This window comes from Tiliqua scincoides, chromosome 1 (genome assembly GCF_035046505.1).
Source record: "Tiliqua scincoides isolate rTilSci1 chromosome 1, rTilSci1.hap2, whole genome shotgun sequence".
Lineage (NCBI taxonomy): Eukaryota > Metazoa > Chordata > Lepidosauria > Squamata > Scincidae > Tiliqua > Tiliqua scincoides.
The window spans coordinates 10,673,923-10,683,727 of record NC_089821.1 but is presented as its reverse complement, the minus strand read 5'-3'; positions in this window follow the sequence as shown (position 1 = coordinate 10,683,727).

Below are 9,805 nucleotides of genomic sequence, written 5' to 3'. Positions count from 1 at the left end.
GAGCCAAGACATATCCCATCTACCACTTTGCTACCTGCTGTGGAATCTGCGCAATTACCTTTCCTTGTCATACACTCTCAGTCCTTGGATCTCTGTTGCCCACTGTGGAACTTCTGAACTGCTTTCAACCAAGCCCTTTGCCTGCCCTTTGAGTTTCCATTTCCCATACTGAACTCTGATTGACTATACTGTTCACTTCAGACTGTTGCACCCTGGCCCTCTTTTGAAATAGTGCATAGGGACATCTTGTCCAAATTCACTGGATCCCCATAGGTCTTTTTCCAGTGCAAAGTTTGCAAGATAGTGTAGTTGCCTACATTTTCTTGCAGACTTTTAGCCACTTGTGAATGTAGAACATTGTATGTAATATAATGAACTCCAGTCTTATTTTCTTTGGGACTTAAGCACAAAGAGTTAAGAGCTTGCCCTAAAAGGCAGGGTATCAGATTTTAAAATCAGTAATGAAATATAACACAGAAAAAGGCTAAAGATATTAATAGCAGTCACATTATAGTAAGGAATGGTTCTCTAACCCCAGACTTTGCAACACACTGGCTGGTTCACTAAAGAGGATGTTTTATCATTGTTGATAATGAGTAATGCTTCAGCATCTTGATTAATGCTGTTCTTCTATAAAACAGCTAGTTGTTTTGACTTGTTCCAAGCTACCAAAAACATGCTGAAGAGATCGGCTCACCTAAATCCTTCATGCTTAATGCAGAATTATGGAGTCCATTAAGTATAAATGATCTATTTGGAAAGGCAGGATTCCAGCAAAGCTTCTGATTTTTTTTCCATGATGACTGATGGATTTGGAGCACTCATTAGGGTTGGCTGCACAGGACTACGTGTTTAGTGTGTGCCAGGCTATCTACCTTACATGAACTTAGAAATTACCTTCAGAAACATCTTGAGCAGACCATGTATGTCACAAGTAGTTTTCAAAAGAGTCAGGCTCAGCGATCAGGGCAGAAAGGGAATCTGTCTCCAGCAGAGGAAGGAATAAACACATTGTTGTCACTGAATTGCATTTTACATTGGATGATCTATGGCAGGGGTGTCAAACATTTCATGCAACGGGACAAGGTTAGCATTCACAGTCCCTGCTGAGGGCTGGAAGTGACATCATGAATCAGAAAGTGACATCATTAACAGATGACGGCCAGGAATAAGCACTTTGTTCTCACAGAGAAACTCACTAGCTGCAAATGACAGAACAAAATGTGCAAATCTTGTTCATATTTTCAAGAACATAAGAAGAGCCCTGCTGGGTCATGCCAAAGAGGGCCCATCTAGTACAGGTTCCTGTATCTCACAGTGGCCCATTAGATGCCTCAGGGAGCACACAAGACAACAAGAGATCTGCATCCTGGTGCTCAATCTTGCATCTGGCATATGTCTACATAGCTCTCCACATTTGTATTCAGAAAACACTGTTGTTTTAAGACCTTCAAAAATGTGGGCCTGTTTGACCCCTGGCGTACAATTGGAGTGCCTCTTTCACTAGGCCTGCATGGCAATCTATTCTTATATACTTCTCCCAGCTTCTAAAACTAGACTGCTTGTCATATATCTTAAAATAAGTCTTATTAAATAAAGCAATATCTTGAAGCGTGCAGGAGACGTGTTCCCTGAAAGTTGTGCGCTCCCTGAAACAGCACTATTGGAGACATTGTCAAGCCAGTGGGTACGATTGGCTCAGAATGTCCTTCTCTCTTTGGCTAGGTTGCCTGTGAATCATGCCAGGACCGAGAGTGCTGTAATGAATTGGTGCTAAAGGAAGCAGCACCTTGGAAGGTATGACTGTATATTAGCCATAAGGATACAAGTACTATATTTGCAGCCCAATCCTAACTAACCCCCTTCCACTGAGGAAGCCATGCCAAAGGAGCATGCAGGCAGTAGCATAGCTAGAGGAGGTGCAAAGCACTAAGTTTTGCAGGGAGCTTCACCACACTGTGCACAAACATCTTCCCCCTCCCCTTCGGAGCCAGGGTATGCCTCCATTTTGCTGTAGTGGCCCAGAATGGCTCCACAGGGGAGAGGCCACTTACATGGCACAGTGAGGCTCCCTGCAAAACGTGCGGCCGATCCCATCTTGCACTGGAATAGGCAGGTCAGAAGGCCTGTGCTGTATCCAGGGCAAGATTGGGGCCGGAATCGCCTCAGCTGGAGGCAAGGAGGAACTCTTCCCCTTACCCCCCCCCCCGGGTAAGCCACCACAGCCCCAGTGGGTCTCCTCAGACCTGCGCCACCTCAGGAGGTGACGTAAGTCTGAGGAGAACGGAGTAGCTTGGGCCAGAAGCCAGGGCCTCTGAGAGGAATATTATCAGGGGGTACAAAGTTTCTTTTGGGCCCCCTCCCAAAGAGGGAGGGGTGAAACAGAGTGGGGGTGGCAATGGGGGTGGGCAGAATGGGAGCAAAACAGGCATGGGGAAAAGTGGCAACAGAAGGAATAGTCTTTGACCAGTCATCCCAAGGCAGAACTCAAATCTACCTGCTTGCCCGGCGTTGGCAGCTAGATACAGTAATACAGAAAATCAAATACACTCCTAAGTCTCGCTGAAATCTTTCAAATATAGAAAATCATTGCAGGAGATGAGTATCATTGTATTTAGGCTCACACGGGAATGGAGAGTGTCCTATGTACACCAAAACCGACTTCTGCAGCAGTTGCAGTCTTGCAGCTGTGTTGCTGAGCTCCTATACACTCCTCCATAATAAGTGGATCCACAAGGCAAAGAACTACTGTAGCAGGTTAATTTCCTCCCAGATGTGACACTGTTAAGGAAATGTATGCATTTCTGGGCCTTGTGGCATAGTTGCTGCCATGTGCCCATGGTAACGCCCCCAGCATTCTGCGTGGGCAGTGAGTGGGTAAGACAGGAAAATGTAAGATCCCAGGAAATTTCTGGGCCCCCTCCTTTGGCTCCTGGGCCCCCTTTCTGACCTTTCTGGGTCCAGGTACAAATTACCCCCTTTACCCCCCTCTCCTAGGCCCTGCGTGGAGCCACTCCATGCTGCTCAGGGAATAGGGTGGGGATCCGGCATAACTGCTGGCTCCCAGCCCCACCTCCTGCTCCCCATCTGCCTGCCCCCTGGAACACCCTCTGCCCTCCCCCGCCCCAGAATGACACCCTCCCGCCTCCTCCCTGCCCTCCCCAGACCCTTGTTTCAGCCAACCTTCCCTCCCCGCGTAGGCATGGAGGCTGGATGCAACCTCCACGGACCGGCGCACATCCCTGTGCCAGCCCAGCTGACACACAAGGAGGTGCAACGTGCTTTATGGCACGTTGGCGACCCTGCTGGGCCAGTGCAAGGGACTTGCACTAGCCTAAATGATAGTTACGATTGCACCCTTAGTGTTTTGCACCCCCTCTAGCTATGCTACTGCATTCAGGTAGGTGTTGCATTTTTGCCCTAGAAGCCTTGAGCACTATTGGCCACTGCAGATTATTCATTGCTCCTGTGGAGTTGAATTATAAACAGCCCAATCCTATTGGTTGCTAATGCTGCTGGAATGACTGGCTTACAGCAGTAAGAAAAGGGGTCCCTGACAGAGCATGAAGCAGGGCCTGTGGGGGACAACCAAAGCACCCAAGCGTCACTGAAGACAGAAACAGACATTCTTGAGGTACACATTATTTTGTCCCTGGCTGCTCCTTCTTCTTATCCTTCTCGGGGCGCAATCCTAACCAACTTTCCAGCACTGGTATAGCTGTGCCAATGGGGCATGTGCTGCACCCTGCAGTTGGGGGGCAGTCATGGAGGCCTCCTCAAGGTAAGGCAATGTTTGTTCCCTTACCTCAAAGTTGCATTGCCCTTATGTCAGTGCGGGAAAAGGGGTTAGGATTTGGAAACCGCTCTCACACTCAGAAATCACTGAGAGATCTTGCAAGCAAAAAAAATAAAAAATAAAAAATGAAAGCCATGCAAAACACACAGTTATCTTATTTCTCCAAAACATCATAAGATCATGTCTATCTTGGCCGTCAGCACTGGCAGCCTTGCTGTCCCCACTCCTAGTAGCCTCTCTCTGTAATTGCCAGTTGTCAACATGAGTGCTCAGTGATTTTACCCCTAACCCATTCCAATCCCATTGGCACCTATGGGAAAAACCATCCCAGCCTATGCTTTTTCAATACACGCACCAATTTCTGAGAATGTAACCCCCACATAAATCAGGAGCTGCCTGTACTGCTGACTTCTTAACTGACGTTCTTCATGACAGCTTGTTACATCCCTTATGGTCATAAGGAACCATGGAGTGTGCATGCATCTATATATTTACTTACTGGCACTTTTCACCCTTCTTCCAGATCAGTGGTTCCCAAACTGTGGGTCAGGACCCACTGGCGGGTTGTGGCCTGATTTTAGCTGGGTCGCCAAAGAGTGATGAAAGATTAGATAACTAATTGCCTCAAGCCCTGAGGCTATTAAAAATCAGATACCATAGCTGCTAATTACCCTGCAAAGAGCTCAGATCCTGCAGTTTGCAAGATAGCTGCTAATTGCCCTGCAAGCAGCTGAACTCCTGAAGTTTGCAAGTATGTGTATATACAGTTGTGCATCACTTAACGACAGGGATCGGGACCACGATCTCTGGCGTAAAGCGGTGTTTGATGCAGTCTGGACCCTCTCCAGGGAAGGGGATGCTCCATTCCTGTAACCCTCTGGAGTGTCATCTGACCTTCCGAGAGGCAGCACATGTCTGTGTGCTGCTTTTGGGGATCTCAGACTGAAGGAAATCGCATCTCTCTTGCATCTTCTGGTTGCATGGAGGAAACCGGAAATCACTCAGGAGGCGCGATTTCCCTTAGTCTAAGCCTTGCAGAGGCAGCCCGTGGATGTGCGCTGCCTCTGGGAGGCTTAGCTCCCCTCACTTTCAGAGGGTTGGGGTGTGTGCCCCCGACGACATGTGACTACATGTGATAGTTGGTTATGCGATTCCAGCGTAAGCCAGAACGTTGTAAAGTGTCTGTAGAGGAATGTAAATGTTTGCTGATCTTTTTTCTGGTTATTATTAAAAAATAAATAAATAAATAAAATATTTCTTTCTAGATCTCCTTTTTTAAAAGTCTGGTAAACCTTGGTAGATCCTGATAGAGCGTCATTTTAAAAAAGGGGGTCCTGGTGTTAAAAAGTTTGGGAACCACTGTTCCAGAGTTTCAAAGCAGTATTTTACTTTCACTTTGGTTACAGATTAATCTGAGAGAAGGTGAACCTCCTCAAGGCTGTTCAGTGAGCTTCACCTTTGAGCAGAGATCTGCTTAGATCAGTAAGAGGCACTTTTTCAAGTGGGTGTCTTCTTTTTAGCAGGGGGAGAGTAACTGGCCCTCCTCACCCCAGCAGTGTCTTTTAGTGGTTGTCTGCTGGTGTTCTTTTGCATCTTTTTAGATTGTGAGCCCTTTTGGGACAGGGAGCCATTAGTTGTTTGTTTGATTTTCTCTGTAAACCGCTTTGTGAACTTTTAGTAAACAGTATTATAAATACTGTTAATAATAATTAATAATAATAATCAGTAATGGTTTCCCACATCCAAACTCACACTCAGAAGCTGCAGCCCTCACCCTGCATAAATGTATTAATGACTTTGACACTGATGGCCAGACTATAACACAACCAGCCCGTTTGAATTTGGCTTTGATTTGAATTTGCAGCAGCAGAGAAGAAGACTAATTCCATGCTTGGGATCATTAGAAAAGGCATTGAGAACAAGATGGCTAATATTGTAATGCCATTGTACAAATCGATGGTAAGGCCATACCTGGAGCACTGCATCCAGTTCTGGTCACCACATCGCATATAGACTGATGGGTTCTGAGCTGTCTGTGACAGATCAGGAGAGAGATCTTGGGGTGGTGGTGGACAGGTCAATGAAAGTGTCGACCCAATGTGCGGCGGCAGTGAAGAAGGCCAATTCTATGCTTGGGATCATTAGAAAAGGTATTGAGAACAAAACGGCTACTATTATAATGCCATTGTACAAATCGATGGTATGGGCACACCTGGAGTATTGTGTCCAGTTCTGGTTGCCGCATCTGAAAAAGGACATAGTGGAAATGGAAAAGGTGCAAAAGAGAGCAACTAAGATGATTACCGGCCTGGGGCACCTTCCTTATGAGGAAAGGCTATGGAGTTTGGGCCTAGAAAAGAGGCGCAAAAGGCTACGGCGTTTGGACCTAGAAAAGAGGCACCTGAGGGGGGACATGATTGAGACTTACAGAGTTATGCATGGGAAGGATAAAGTGGATAGACAGATGCTCTTTACACTCTCACATAACACCAGAACCAGGGGACATCCACTAAAATTGAGTGTTGGGAGAATTAGGACAGACAAAAGAAATATTTCTTTACTCAGCATGTGGTTGGTCTGTGGAACTCCTTGCCACAAGATGTTGTGACAGCATCTGGCCTGGATGCCTTTAAAAGGGGATTGGACAAGTTTCTGGAGAAAAAATCCATTACGAGTTACAAGCCGTAATGTGTATGTGCAACCTCCTGATTTTAGAAATGGGCTATGTATCAGAATGCCAGATGCAAGGGAGGGCACCAGGATGCAGGTCTCGTTATCTGGTGTGCTCCCTGGGGCATTTGGTGGGCCGCTGTGAGATACAGGAAGCTGGACTAGATGGGCCTATGGCCTGACCCAGTGGGGCTGTTCTTATGTTCTTAAACTACAATTCCCAGGAGGCCTTGCAGGTCTCTTGTTATCTGGTGTGCTCCCTGGGGCATTTGGTGGGGCTGTGAGATACAGGAAGCTGGACTACATGGGCCTATGGTCTGATCCAGTGGGGCTGTTCTTATGAACAATGCTCTGATCACCTGACCAGGCCTGGATGAAAAAGATGTGCATCTCAACCTCTCTCCTCCCTTCTGGGACATTTTCTTTAATAGTGTGTGTGAGTGTGAAGTATCCCTCTATGAGTGCTGATAAACCTACCCTAACAGTAAGTTTATCGGTATATTTAGCAGAGCAATTTTGAGAAACACCCCCCCCCCCCACGATTATTGAAAGTGCCCCAAACTCTCCCAGAGGAACTGAAACATTCATGAGTCCTTTATCAGTTAGGGCCAGGTGGGTGACCAGAGTAGCATCCAAACCAGCCCTGTACCTGTGATCAGAACTCCTGATCCTTTTTAAAGCTTAAACACAGACATTGGAGGAAGTTGAACTGGCACAGGGCAGCTGTTTTTTTAACCCTCCCTCCATTTTCCAGATCTTGTCTCCGAAGCCAGTCACCTTGCTAGGGGGATACAGCAAGTAGGGTCAATACAGTACCAAACTCTTTTCCCCTGCAAGGCTAATAGCTTTGGTGGGGGAAGTGATTTTGATCAGGAAAATAGTAAGGGGTTAAGCTCCCTCTCAGTGCTTCTGCCCCAAGGCAATACCCATACGCCCCAATCACAATTCTCATGTCTAATTTGCTCTTTCAGAAAACAAGAACAATGCCCCAGCCTGAGATATCTGGAGAAACCTACTCCTAGCTTGTTACGGCTGACAGTAAAATATAGCAATAATCTTTGCAATGTGTTCCTATTCTTCTTTCCCTTGGAGAAGACACATTTTGTAGATCCCATCTAAGATTATAATATACACACTCAGACCAACCTACATGTGCAACTGATTACATCAAAGACATGGCAGGGATAAATAAAAAAGATCAAATGTTGAAAACCATATGATGCCACAGGAAAAGTATGGTTTGGCTTTAAAAAAAAATGTCATCAATATGGTGTAATTAGTAATGTACTTTTCCTTTGTCTATCATACAAAGAAGTTGTAACTTGAAGTAAGCTGACATTACTGGACTTAAGGCATTCATTCTTCCCACTTTTCTCTTCCTGTTCAAGTAGTAGTAACTATTCAGGATCTGATCCTATTGGGCTCTAACGCTGATGGTACGCTCCTACCACTGGCGCCAATATCGCAAAAATGGCATAAGTCACTTTGGTTCTGATACTAGAGCCATAGCACTGATGCTGAGCCCAGTGCTATTTGGTGCTGGGCCTCACTGCTCCAGAGGGCTAGCGGTAAGGTATCCTGCTGGCCAGTGCTGAGGTGTTTTGGGTCAGGGGGAAGGTGGAACTGGGTGAGGGGAAGGTGGGGAGGAGGAGAGGATCAGGCCTGGGAGGGGGGCAGAGGCTCCTTTGCTGTATCCTATCCTCCCTCCTGGCCCTGGCAGCCCGACATGGGACTCCTCAGTTCTGAGATGACCCATTGGGGCCACGGTGCTATTAGCTGTGGTGAGTGAGCCAATGTTTCCTTACTCTGAGGAGACACCAGTGGCTGCCAGGCACCCACAGGATACGGTGGGTGCCATTTTGGTGCTGCTGTTCCCCTGGGTGCCAAAGCCCCATAGGATGGGCTGTCAGTAGATTCACCCCACCACCAATGCATACACGCTTAGGAAAAGTGTCAGTCTAGATGCTTCCTCTAGCTCTGGGGTCAGCAACCTGTGTTTTCAGAGCCGCATGCGGCTCTTTCAGTCCTCTGATGTGGCTCCCCAGTGGGGGCTGGAAGCGGGGCGCCTTTCCCTTGGCTTCCGCCCAGCCAGCCCAGCTCCGAGGGCGCCTCATGTGCTGCGGGCGCTGGCTGCTGGTGAGTGCAGGGCGCCGCTCCTCCCTGCAAAGCTGCAGCTCCTTCCCTGCAGCTCCTTCCCTGCAAAGCGCCCCCCCCTGTGCACAGCAGCTCCTTCCTCGGCAAGCAGGCAGGGGCAGCGGAGCTCTCCTGGTCCTGCTCTCCGCTGGCAGGCACCCCATTGCGAGCAGGTGCGGCGGGGGGCAGCCGGGCACCTCTTCCCTGCGCTCTTCCTTCCTTCACCCTGCAGCGGGCAGGGGACTGAATGGAAGAGGCGAGGCTGGTTGGAGAAGCATGGGAGGTGCTGCTGAGGCAATGGGCAGGAAGGAGTGAGGTGAGCTGCATTCCTGTCCACACTTCCTTGGGAGGAAACCCCGTTCACTCTACTGGGGCCGACTTCTGAGGAGACAGGGAGAGGAGCCTGTCCACACTTCCCTGGGAGGAAGCCCCGTTCACTCTACTGGGGCCGACTTCTGAGGAGACAGGGAGAGGAGCCTGTCCACACTTCCCTGGGAGGAAGCCCCGTTCACTCTACTGGGACCGACTTCTGAGGAGACAGGGAGAGGAGCCTGTCCACACTTCCCTGGGAGGAAGCCCCGTTCACTCTACTGGGGCCGACTTCTGAGGAGACAGGGAGAGGAGCCTGTCCACACTTCCCTGGGAGGAAGCCCCGTTCACTCTACTGGGGCCGACTTCTGAGGAGACAGGGAGAGGAGCCTGTCCACACTTCCCTGGGAGGAAGCCCCGTTCACTCTACTGGGGCCGACTTCTGAGGAGACAGGGAGAGGAGCCTGTCCACACTTCCCTGGGAGGAAGCCCCGTTCACTCTACTGGGGCCGACTTCTGAGGAGACAGGGAGAGGAGCCTGTCCACACTTCCCTGGGAGGAAGCCCCGTTCACTCTACTGGGGCCGACTTCTGAGGAGACAGGCAGAGGATGTCCCCTGGTTCTGGTGTTATGTGAGAGTGTAAAGAGCATCTCTCTATCTACTCTGTCCATCCCCTTCATAATTTTGTATGTCTCAAACATATCCCCCCTCAGGCGCCTCTTTTCTAGGCTGAAGAGGCCCAAACGCCTTTCCTCATAAGGAAGGTGCCCCAGCACCTACAAGGGAGCTACAAGAAGGGGCTACATTATAAAAATGGGACCTGTAAGAGGGGAGCGCATTATAAAAGTTGCATATACAAGAGGGGAGGGCATTATAAATTGGGACATACAAGGGGG